The 11,496-nt window shown below is 43.3% G+C and overlaps 1 non-coding gene across 1 annotated transcript; it reads left to right on the plus strand.

Annotated features, from left to right (window-relative positions):
- Positions 1–4,187: 4,187 nt before the first annotated feature.
- On the plus strand, positions 4,188–4,294 carry LOC141639298 (small nucleolar RNA R71). Its single transcript, XR_012542456.1, has one exon. It is a non-coding gene; the product is annotated as a small nucleolar RNA R71 (small nucleolar RNA).
- The last annotated feature ends 7,202 nt before the right edge of the window (positions 4,295–11,496 follow it).

The following is an 11,496-nucleotide window of genomic DNA, read 5'->3' on the forward strand; positions in this document are numbered from 1 at the left end:
CCCCATAGGCGGAATTGTGAACCCGGTCGACAATCTCCAAGCCCTCCTCTCTTGAAACACATCTCCGGAACATTCCATCCCCACACTTGCGGAACAAATGTGGGTCATTCCAAAAGTATCTCCTAGCATCATTTCTCAACTTCCGCCTTTCTCTTTGTTCCATTTCATCCGGCAAGAAACCACTTACAATGTAGTTTGCAAGATCCGCAAACCAAGGGGTCTTGACGGTAACTTCCATGATTCCATCATCCCGCAACCACTCATTGATGGGTCCACTCTTGTCTTGTATCCCATGGTCTTCAACGGTCAATCTTGATAAGTGGTCGGCTACAACATTTTCCGATCCGGCCTTATCCTTAATCTTTAAATCAAACTCTTGGAGAAGTAGTACCCATCTCAAGAGTCGGGGCTTTGCATCTTTCTTCACCATCAATTGTCTCAAGGCGGTGTGATCGGAGTAAACCACCACCTTGGACCCAACAAGGTATTGTCGGAACTTCTCCACGGCATGAACAATTGCCAACATTTCCTTTTCGGTTGTAGCATATCCACATTGTGTTTGGTCAAGAGTCTTGCTTGTGTAATATATCACATGATGCTTCTTATCCACAACTTGTCCAAGTACCGCACCAACCGCGAAGTCCGAAGCATCACACATTATCTCAAAGGGAAGGTTCCAATCCGGAGACCGGATTATCGGTGCCGTGACCAATGCTCTCTTCAACCTATTAAAAGCTTCAAGACAAGAATCATCAAACACAAAGGGGGAATCCTTAAGGAGTAATGAGGTTAAGGGCTTTGCTATTTTTGAAAAATCCTTGATAAAACGTCGATAAAACCAGGCATGGCCTAGAAAACTTCTCACTCCCTTAACATTGGAAGGGGGTGACAAGTTCTCTATGACCGCAACTTTGGCCCCATCGACCTCAATACCCCTATTTAAAACGATGTGACCGAGGACAACCCCTTCCTCTACCATGAAATGTCACTTTTCCCAATTAAGGACGAGGTTATGCTCCTCACACCGTTTCAACACACAAGCCAAGTTCTCAAGACCAAGCTCAAATGAGTCTCCATGGACACTAAAGTCGTCCATGAAGACTTCCATGCTTTTCTCAAGGAAATCGGAAAATATTGCCATCATGCACCTTTGAAAGGTGCCGGGCGCATTACAAAGCCCGAATGGCATCCTACGGTAGGCATAAACCCCTATTGGACAAGTGAAGGTCGTCTTCTCTTGGTCATCCGGGTGGATGGGAATTTGGAAAGACCCGGAATAACCGTCTAAGAAGAAATAGTATGCATGGCCCGCGAGCCTTTCTAGCATTTGGTCAATGAAGGGAATTGGGAAGTGGTCTTTGAGGGTGGCGGCATTGAGCTTGCGGTAGTCAATACACATGCGCCACCCGATCACGGGTCTAGTAGGTAGGGTGGTGCCATCCTCTTGTTCAACCATTTGTATCCCCCCCTTCTTTGGTACCACGTGGACCGGACTAACCCATTTGCTATCGGTAATTTGGTATATAATACCGGCCTCTAGGAGTTTCAACACTTCATTTTTCACCACCTCGGCCATCTTTGGGTTAATCCGCCTAAGACCGTCAACCTTGGGTTGACTCCCCTCTTCCAAAACTATTCTATGCATGCAAAAACTCGGACTTAAGCCCTTGATGTCATCAATGCTATACCCAAGTGCCCCTCTATGAGTTTTCAAAATTTCCAAAAGCTTCTTTTCTTGGGACTCACTTAGGTTAGTGTTGACGATCACCGGGTAGGCCTCTCCCTCATCAAGGAAAGCATACTTGAGTGAGGGAGGCAAGGGTTTGAGTTGTACCTTTGAAAGGAGAAAGCCCTCCACTTTCTTCAATAGTTCCTCATAAACTTCATGATCCTCTTTCATTGCCTCATCATGCAAAGAGATTTGAAAAACCTCTTCCATCTCCGCTTCTTCACGGGCTACTTCGTGCACTACTTCATCAATTACCTCAATTGTGCTCAACCTTTCTACTTTTGGACCTTTCATCAAATTTGGGAGGTTAAACTCGACATTGTTGCCCTCAATTTGGAAGGTTAGCCGCCCATTCTTCACATCAATGAGAACTCCTCCGGTAGCCAAGAATGGCCTACCAAGGATGATGGGAGTGTGGCTATCCTCCGGAATATCGAGGACAACAAAATCGGTGGGAATTAAAAGCCTTCCAACCTTGACGGGTACGTCTTCAAGCACCCCCATAAGGTGCTTGACGGACCTATCCGCCAATTGGAGAGTCATTGATGTAGGAGCAAGGTTTTGAATTCCGATTTTCTTGGCAACTTTCAAAGGAATAACACTTACACTTGCTCCCAAATCACAAAGAGCTCTAGATATGGGCACACCACCTACTACACATGGAATTGAAAAGCTCCCCGGGTCACCAAGCTTAGTGGGCATTTTATTAAGGATATGAGCACTACATGCCTCTTCCATAGCCACTATTTCTTGGCCACCCAAGACCCTTTTCTTTGTCAAAATATCTTTTAAAAATTTTGAGTAGGTTGGCATGTTCATTATCACCTCCGTAAAGGGTAGGGTAACCTCAAGTTTCTCAAGCATGTCACAAAACTTGGCATACTTAAGGTTTTCCCTACTCTTTATGGCTCTTAAAGGGTAAGGAATTTTAGGAACAAGTTGGGAATTTGAAGATACCTTTGGAGGAGTCGAATTCCTTGTTACCTTTTTAGATTGTTGCAAAGGTATTTCTTCAATAGCTTCCTCCTCATAAGGGAGGTCTTCAACATACCCATCAACATCCTTGTCCTCTTGAATTACCTTTCTAGACACATCTTCACAAGCCTTCTTCCCTTTCTTGTCTTCTCTAGTATTACCCAATTGTTCAATGGGTGAGCTTTCCTCTTCATCATCCACTTCCAACTCGTCCCTCTTGGGGTCTTCATCCATTTCTACCACAAGGTCCTTGTAGGGGTCCTCAAGCTCCATACCACTCCTTAGCACTACCGCATGAGCATGGTGGTTATTGGAGGCATCCTTGGAGCTTTGTCCTTGGGCCAACAAACCACCGGGCGGCCGTTGAGGGTTAGCCATAGCATGAGAAGCCATCCTAAATTCCATTTCCCTCATATCCTTGAGGAAGGTAGCCCTCAAGTTTGCTTGTTCTTGTTGAGTAGCTTTAACAAAATTAGCTATCTCTTGACTATGTTTAATTTGCATGTTCTTTATCATCTTCAAAAGCTCAACTTGAGAGAGCTCACCTTGAGGTTCTTGGTAAGGTTGGTTGGATATAGATAAAGGGAACCCATAGTCATACCGAGCATTAGGACCTTGGTTGTTGTTTTGCCCCACTTGAAAGTTAGCTCTAGGACCATTGTTGTTGAAGTTTGATCCTTAACCTTGTTCTTGAAACCCTTGAACATACCCTTGCCCAAACCCTTGGTTTGCTTGATTCAATTGATTCCCTTGGTAAAACCCTTGATTTCCACCAAAATCTTGGTATCCTTGTGCTTGGTTCCCATAATTTAGGTTTTGGTTCCCGGGATTAGGTCTTGGGTTGGGGAATATTCCCCTTTGTTGAGCAAAACCGGGTGGGTTGGTTGGGGCTTGTGGTTGAATGTGTTGTGGGTTTTGAACATTGGTGCTTTTGTAGCTAAAGTTGGGGTGGTTCCTCAAACCGGGGTGGTATAAATTGGTATTTGGATTGTAGACGTTCGGGTTTTTGTAAGGTGGTCTTATGGGTCTTGAATTGTTGTTAAAACCTTGAAAAGCGTTAACCTCTTGAACATTCTCTTCATAGACCCCATTGTAATTGTTGTCACACAAGTCATAAGTATGACCACTTCCTCCACAAAGTTCACAACTCGCGACTTGAGCCACTTCTTCCATGGGTGCCCCATATGAGGTTGCGGCTTGATTCACTTGATTTCTTGAAAACTTCTCAAATTGTTTTGTGAGTAAGTCAAGCTTGGCATTTGTCTCGGAGTTGGAGGCATTTTCCTTAGGAAATTTCCCATTCCTTCGTAGCATGTTCCCTCTAGAACCATAGTTTGCCTCCGAATCCACCATTTTCTTGATCAATGCCGTGCCCTCTTCATCACTCAAGTGGTCAAAACCTCCCCCCGCGGAGGCATTTACCATCTCCTTAGTTCTTGGTAGTAAAGTTTGGAAGAATGTTTGAGTGATGTACCATTCCGGTATCCCATGGTGGGGGCAACTTGCTATCAAGTCTTGATAACGGTCCCAAGCTTCACCCAAAGACTCCCCATCCTCTTGTTGGAACGTATGGATCTCATTACGGAGCATCGCGGTCTTGGAGGAAGGGTAATAATTGGCCATGAATGCTTTAGCCAAAGCATCCCAAGTAGTGAAAGTATCCGGTGGGTGAATGTTAAACCATCGGTCCGCTTTGCCCGTCAATGAAAACGGAAACAACATCATTCTCAAGGTGTCTTCGGACACCCCATTCTTCTTCATCATTGAAACTTTTCTTTTAAACTTTCGGAGATGAGCATGGGCATCCTCTTCAATATGCCCCCCGAACAAGTCCTTCTCAATTAACCCGACTTGGGCGGGATGCATTTCAAAGTTGTTTGGGGCCAAGGTGCCAAAATTGATAGGGTTACATGAATCATTATGGTTAGGCCAGTTATGATCTCTAAGAGCCATTTGTGGTGGTGGATTTGGTACTTGATGTGGTGGTGTTTGGGGTGGGCTATTATAATTAGGGAAGTTATGAAAGGGGTTTTCTAGTAGAGTCTCAATTGTGAGGTTTGGTTGAAGTGTGGTTGTGGTATCAATATTTTGTGGGATGTGTGGATTTGGTTGGTCCAAGTTTGCTTGAGGGGAACTATTCCTAACTCTCTCAAGGGTCCTTGTCCTCAAGGTTCTAAAAAGCCTTTCGGGGTCGGAGTTGAAGAGAAGAGCTTGGTGGTTCCTTCTAGGCATGCACTTGACAAATCGTTAGTCTCATAGTGTTTTTACACACTAGGGGAAGGCAAGAAATCACACACTCTACAAAGAACACACAACTACTAAAACAAACTAACAATTGAGATAAGACTAAAGCAAAGACTCTAAGCAAAAACTAAGCATAACCTAACGCCATCCCCGGCAACGACGCCATTTGATAACAAGAGATTTGTCGTCTTATCCCTTTACCAAAACTATTTATGAAAACCCAATTAAATGTAGTGTTTAGTCGGGGTCAAAAACGAAGACGGCGGGGGTTTCTACTAGGTCCGACTTAGAGTCAAGTTTAACCGACAATGAAAGGAGGGGTTTTGGTTTTAACTACTAGAGCAATTAAACAAACAATCTAGTGAAGATGAATACAAATTATTAAAGGCTAGGTCTTTCGGGTTCATCTAAATGGTTTAAGGGCAAACATGATGATTTAAGGGGTTTATGGTAAGAGTTTATCCTAAGATGCAAAATCAATGTCTTGATTATCCTAAAGGTGACAACTAACTCTCATTAAGTATCACACTTCTCTTAAACATACAACAAGACCACCACAAACTTTCATTCAATGGGGGAATTAAGCAATAATGAAAAAAGGCATAAGCTTTCATTCATGCAATTCATCAAACACCATGTGTGCATGAACAAGAAAGATAAACAAACCACCAAAGACCCAAATAATCATACAATCATGCCCATAAAATCCATATAGACTCCCCCTAAACCCTAGAAGGAAATCTACTCACTCATATTGGGGATAATCATGCTAATAAGAGGTGAAGAACAAATAACATAAAGAGAAAGCATGATGATTATTGTAGCAATTATAAGGGACAAGATAAATGTAAACAAATGATTAACAAGCAAATAAGAGAGGAGATTATGCTAAAAGGCACAATCTTTAACACAAACAACTCAAAGATAGAATCTTTGGGTGGAAATAACAAGTATGAACTAAGAAAAGATGAACAAAAGTGGAAACAACAACAATCAAACAACAAGGATGCAATTTTAACAAAAACAATTAAACAAACTAGAAGGAAAAGCAATATGTAAACTAATGAAAATAGGGAAAGAAACAATACCTACTCAATAGCAAAGATGAATTAGGATAGAATAATAAAGAAGGAGAAACCTTCAATCTTCTTACAACCCAAATTCTATTGCTAACTTAATTCAAGAACTTATCTAATTAGGGAATGATTAACAAAATGATTAATAAAGTTTTGAACTTGGAAAGGGAAATATTCTAAGATCTAGGGTTGTGTGTACAAAGGGTTTAAGGAGGGGGTATTTATAGGCTATCATTGGATTAAGGGAGGAAAAGAGAAAAGGCCCATTTGCGTCTTTGCGTGTTCTGTGCGGCGGGCGGGCCGCCGGCCTCTCTGTGCGGCAGCGCGTTCTTCAAAACGAGGAAAATAGAGGTTGCGTAATTCCCTGCCGGTGGGCCGGCTGCCGGCAGAGAATTCTTCTTCTTGAGATTTCCTTCCATTTCTTCATGCCAGCTACCCTCTGGTTGCCGGTTCATTTTGTCGTGCCTGCAAAGACGTTCCTCAAACTTTTGGCCAAAAACTTCTTCAAAAATTTCCTAAGTGTTGGACTTGTGTTCCCTGCCGGTGGGCCGGCTGCCGGCCTTCCGGCAGAGAACATCTTCTCAGCTGGTTTCCTCCTTTTTCTCCTCATAGCAACATCCCCGCCGGTGGGGGCCGGCCTCCGGCAGAGGATTGTCCTCGCTCCTTCATCTCCCCTTTCTTCATGTAAAGGCATTAAAATGCCTTTCTTGCCCCAAATCCTCTATACTCGACTCGGTTCCTGCAAAAGGATACACAAAATAACAAGTACGGGGATTGGGCACAAAATGCAAGGAAAAGCACACGAAACCGACTCGATATGAGTCGGAATGAATAAAAGAAAGAGGGAAATAAGGTGCAAATAAATCATATATCAGACACCCCATACTCCAAGTGCCTTACCAGGACCACTCAGGTATAAGAACGTCACCATCTCGGTTTCCCGAGGCAGTGATAATCAAATGACAATAACGAAACATAATTTAAATAGTAATAAGTGATTACAATTCCAAATCCAAACTGATAAAAATACGGTACATGTTCTCTTAAACCAAATGTCTCAAAACTACTAAAGAATGACAGCGGAAGACTCTAATCAGCTCGTGGTGACACATCCCAACTAGCCCATATGCCTCTAATCAAACTTACTCAACAACGGCTCACCATCCCCGAATGGATCACCACAGTTTTACAAAACAAAGACGGGGTCATTACTAATCACACAATACAATCACAATAAGACAAGTAACAAAACAGCTCAACCGTCACATCATCCCAAACTCCATAATCAACTCCTCATCACTGACTACACACTAAAGTGTGTAGCACTGCCATAGTACCCATCGCAACAGGTACTCCACACCGCCAGTGGGGGACCGTAGCCTTTCCCACCTAAGCCCCGCTCATCTCCATCGAGCGATAAACCCAAGTCCATTAATGTGCACATCCCTTCCGTGACGAGTTCCACAAAAGGCGAATCATGGGCGTGAAGCCACTCCCGCAAGTGACTCCACTCATTCAGGGACGCACCCCGAAGATCACAGACAGATACAATCAACAACAATCAATAATGATAAAATCCAACAACTGTCACAATACCAACATTATACTTTAACAACAATCATGATCAAATCATCAATCCACATCATGTGACTAATACTGAGTAGGGAAACCCTACCTGGAATGCAAACACACACAACAGACGATCTTAGCAGCTGTCTCAAAACCTCTCCTCTACGAATCCTCCTCTTATCACATAATCATGCAATTACTACATACACAACTAATTTAATCATAAAACCCCCAATCCCATAAATTAGGGTTTAAACAATCTTAACCAAATGCTATAAAATTGGTATGTAGGACTTACCCTTGAAGCAAGGACCACAAAGACACAAAGAACAATGAAATCCGACCTCTCAAGCTCTGGGATTTGCCAATAATGCGGATGAAAAGAACTACGTAGTTTGAAATCTCCTTTGAGTGAATTAGGTTTATAAAAAAGTGTTTAGGGAAGAAGACGACGTAATATATATACTAATCCGCATTATTAACAAAACCTGTCAAAATATTACCCGTTAACCGATTTACTCGATCGAGTAACTAACGTACTCGATCGAGTACCAAGACTATTCGATCGAGTACCCTACAGGCAGAATACTGTTTCGTAAATCAAAACACCCTTACTCGACAGAGTAAGGCCCACTCGATAGAGTACCCAGAGACTCATAAAACCGTAGTATTACAAAAACGCCCTGTGCAACAGTGGGCAAAGGGACGAGGTGAGGCATGGTGGTGAAAGGAAGGTCCTCGGACAAGGAGCCACTAATCTTCCAAGTCCGGTAGTCTGAAGTCAGCCAAGTCATGGATAACTTAGATGCTAGGTCCAGGAACCTATCTCCAACTATGTACAGTAAGTCATGAGGTAAAGCGGGGAGGAGAGAACGAGCAAGGAAAGTGGCTATGCCACCGCAGACAATGGTGCCCGTGGTATTCTCCCCTTGAGACTGAAAGTACTGGGCGGTCAGGTAAGCAATATTGAGGGCGAAGGGGCCCTCGCTGTCAATGTTCAGGTACCCGCCCAGAATAGAAGGCTCGGTGTTGGTCACATTTTTTGGCTCCTTATGACCAAAAATAGTACTTCTCATCAGTCGCAGGAAGTAACGGGCAGGGGGAAGGTGGACCTGAGCGATCTGTCGCTCCTCGTAGGTAGTCTGTTCCAAAGTCCGCCACAGCTGACGGATGACCTTCATAGGGGCGGCAGTGGCACCCGTAAAGGAAGGGCCAAGTCTAGTACCAAACTCCTCCAAATTCAAAGAAAAAGTCCGGTTAAACAACCGGAAAGACACGGAAGCACAAGTAGAGGCAGCGTCGTGTGCCCTAGAGGAGAAGGTAAAGGAGCTGAAAAACTCAAGGGTCAGCTCCTTGAAGGTGTAGGCACTCATGGTCACAAGCCCAGCCATCCCCGTACCCCTTAAAATCCCACAAACCGGCTCATAGATACCAAGCCTCTAAAGTGACGAACGGCACAAGAAACGAGTAGGGAGAAAGTCACAGTAAAACAAACGAGAAAACTTAGTGCGATGAATACTGTTAACAAAAATTACCTGGGGATATTCGAGGTGCGAGTCGAGGGAGTCGTCCCCTCGGATGGTAACACGGCCACCAGAACGGCCAGCAGCTGGTGTAGCTCGTGCACGACCCCGACCTCTAGAACCTGAAGTAGAAGCCTGTCCTCCGACGGGGCGAGGTACTAGAGCCGCCCAGTAAGCAGCTGTGACAGCGGGTGACCATGCAGCAGAGGTGGTCACCGTACCTGAAGTACTAGCAGCAGAAACTGACACAAAGGAAGAAGAAGAGCTAGCAGCAGTGCTAGCAGCAGTGGCTGTGACGGAGGTGGAAGCTGAGACGGAGCTAGCAGCAGTGCTAGCAGCAGTAACAACGGTACCGGCAGCAGTAACAAGGAAAACAGGAGTAGCAGCTGCGGTACTAACAGGTGTGGAGACGGTGGTGGCAGCATGGACCACCGTCTGAGTCAAGGACGGACTAAAATTCGAACTGGAAGAGGGCATTGAGCTACTGTCCATCCTAATCAAGTAAGGAAGGGGAATGATAATTAATTAGCAAATTAAATAGCCAAAAATCCCCTAAGTCAGTCAAAATTTTCGAGTTAACAAACCCTAATTCCCAATTTTTACCTCAAAAATTCGAAACAGACAGATAATCAACAATGAGGTAAAGGAGATAATTATCAAGTGAAGCAATTTAAACAGAAACCCCAATTATGAGTCGAAAAATCGACTATCACTAAACCTTAATTCATCATCACTTCATAAATGGCAAAATTAAAACAATTAAACAGCAATGAAGTAAAGAAAATACTTACTTGATAATAGAATCCTACAATGGAAGCAATTAATCGACAAAAATAAGGCAAAAATGGCGATTTTCGAACAAAAACCGCAAAACCCTAACACCCTCAATTGACCGCAAAAACAACCAAAAATCAAAGGGGAAATAAGGGGGAAATGATGATTAATTAGCAATGAAGAATTTGTAGGTGTTTGATTTGGTAATGGGCAAGATTATAGAGAGGATTTTGGGGTTTTTAATCGTGTAAAATGATGAACAAATGAAATAATGAAAATAAAGAATGAAAATAGGAAGTTTAAGAGTTATTTCCTGCGCGGGCATTGCAAATCCACTCGATCGAGTGATTTTAAACCACTCGATCGAGAGATCCTGTCTTCAATTTACTCGATCGAGTAAAAATCTACTCGATCGAGAACTCCTGCTTTTTGCTATTTCGATCGAACACTTTCAAGCCTCTCGATCGAAGCTTTTCCTGCGAATTCCCCTCGATTGAGTACAAAAAGTACTCGATCGAGTGCTTTTCCTCTTATAGCTCATCCAAATTGCGTAATATCTCCCCAAACCTGCATAAAAACACTCGCAAACATATCCCGATATACCAAATCATAAAAATAACAGTCTATAGTCTTTCTAACTACACTAAAAATTGTCTAAATTCTAATAGTCCTATAAAACGCAATAAAGAAATCCAACGGAAATTTAAAAATAGTTTTTACAAATTGTTACACGGGGCATTCCCCGCTCATTTCTCAAGACAATTCAGTAGCCCCATGGAGGGCTTCTGAATGGAGGACGTCCCTTCGGTATCATTGACCGTCCTCTTCATTCTCCACGAGCTTGAATTTGAACCAGTAGGAGGAGAATAGTTGACGTCCACATACGCACGAACTTTTCTCGTCCCTTTTTCTTTCTCACCAGCTTTGACGTTGTCATCCCCAATTTGATTGATTTTAATTGCACAATGACTTTTGACAACTCCTGCATGTTGCTCCAGTTGTAAAGGAGCCAATCGCTCAAAGAGGCGGTCTAGGATGTCTTAGCTATCGCACAGATGAGGAGCCAAGCAAGGTGACGAAGTCCGATTTGGATTTTGACGAGCCAGACGAGGTCATTGATTGGGAAGATGTTAGAGATGCTGATCCGTTGAGTTCTGCGGATATTGGAGTTGTTAGGAGCCCCACTGAGGAGATGAGCACTATAGAGGCTACTTCTTGTAGTCAGAAGCCGAGCAAGTGGGCCATTCCGTGGCCATTCTTGATCAACTATTAGTTGATTAAGACTTTTTTTTAGAAAAACATTTTATTGCTTTTGTTAGACTATTTATTGCTTTGGTTTGCGCGAGACTTCGCTTTAATAAGTTTGCTTAGGATTTAAAGACTTTAGACTGTTACTTTGGGTTTTGCGCAATTTTGGGCGCGTTATTATGTGTATCTGCAGGTCCATAGACCATATTAGCTCAATTTATTGAGTTAATTCGAAGAAATCAGAAACTTACAGCAGGTATCTCGGTCGATCGACTGGCTTTTATGGTCGATCAACTGAGCCGCGACACCAGGGGCTTCTGTTCCTGTCACCCTGGTCAATCGACTGGCTGGTATGGTC

Source organism: Silene latifolia, unplaced genomic scaffold, assembly GCF_048544455.1.
Source record: "Silene latifolia isolate original U9 population unplaced genomic scaffold, ASM4854445v1 scaffold_329, whole genome shotgun sequence".
NCBI classification, from domain to species: Eukaryota; Viridiplantae; Streptophyta; class Magnoliopsida; order Caryophyllales; family Caryophyllaceae; genus Silene; species Silene latifolia.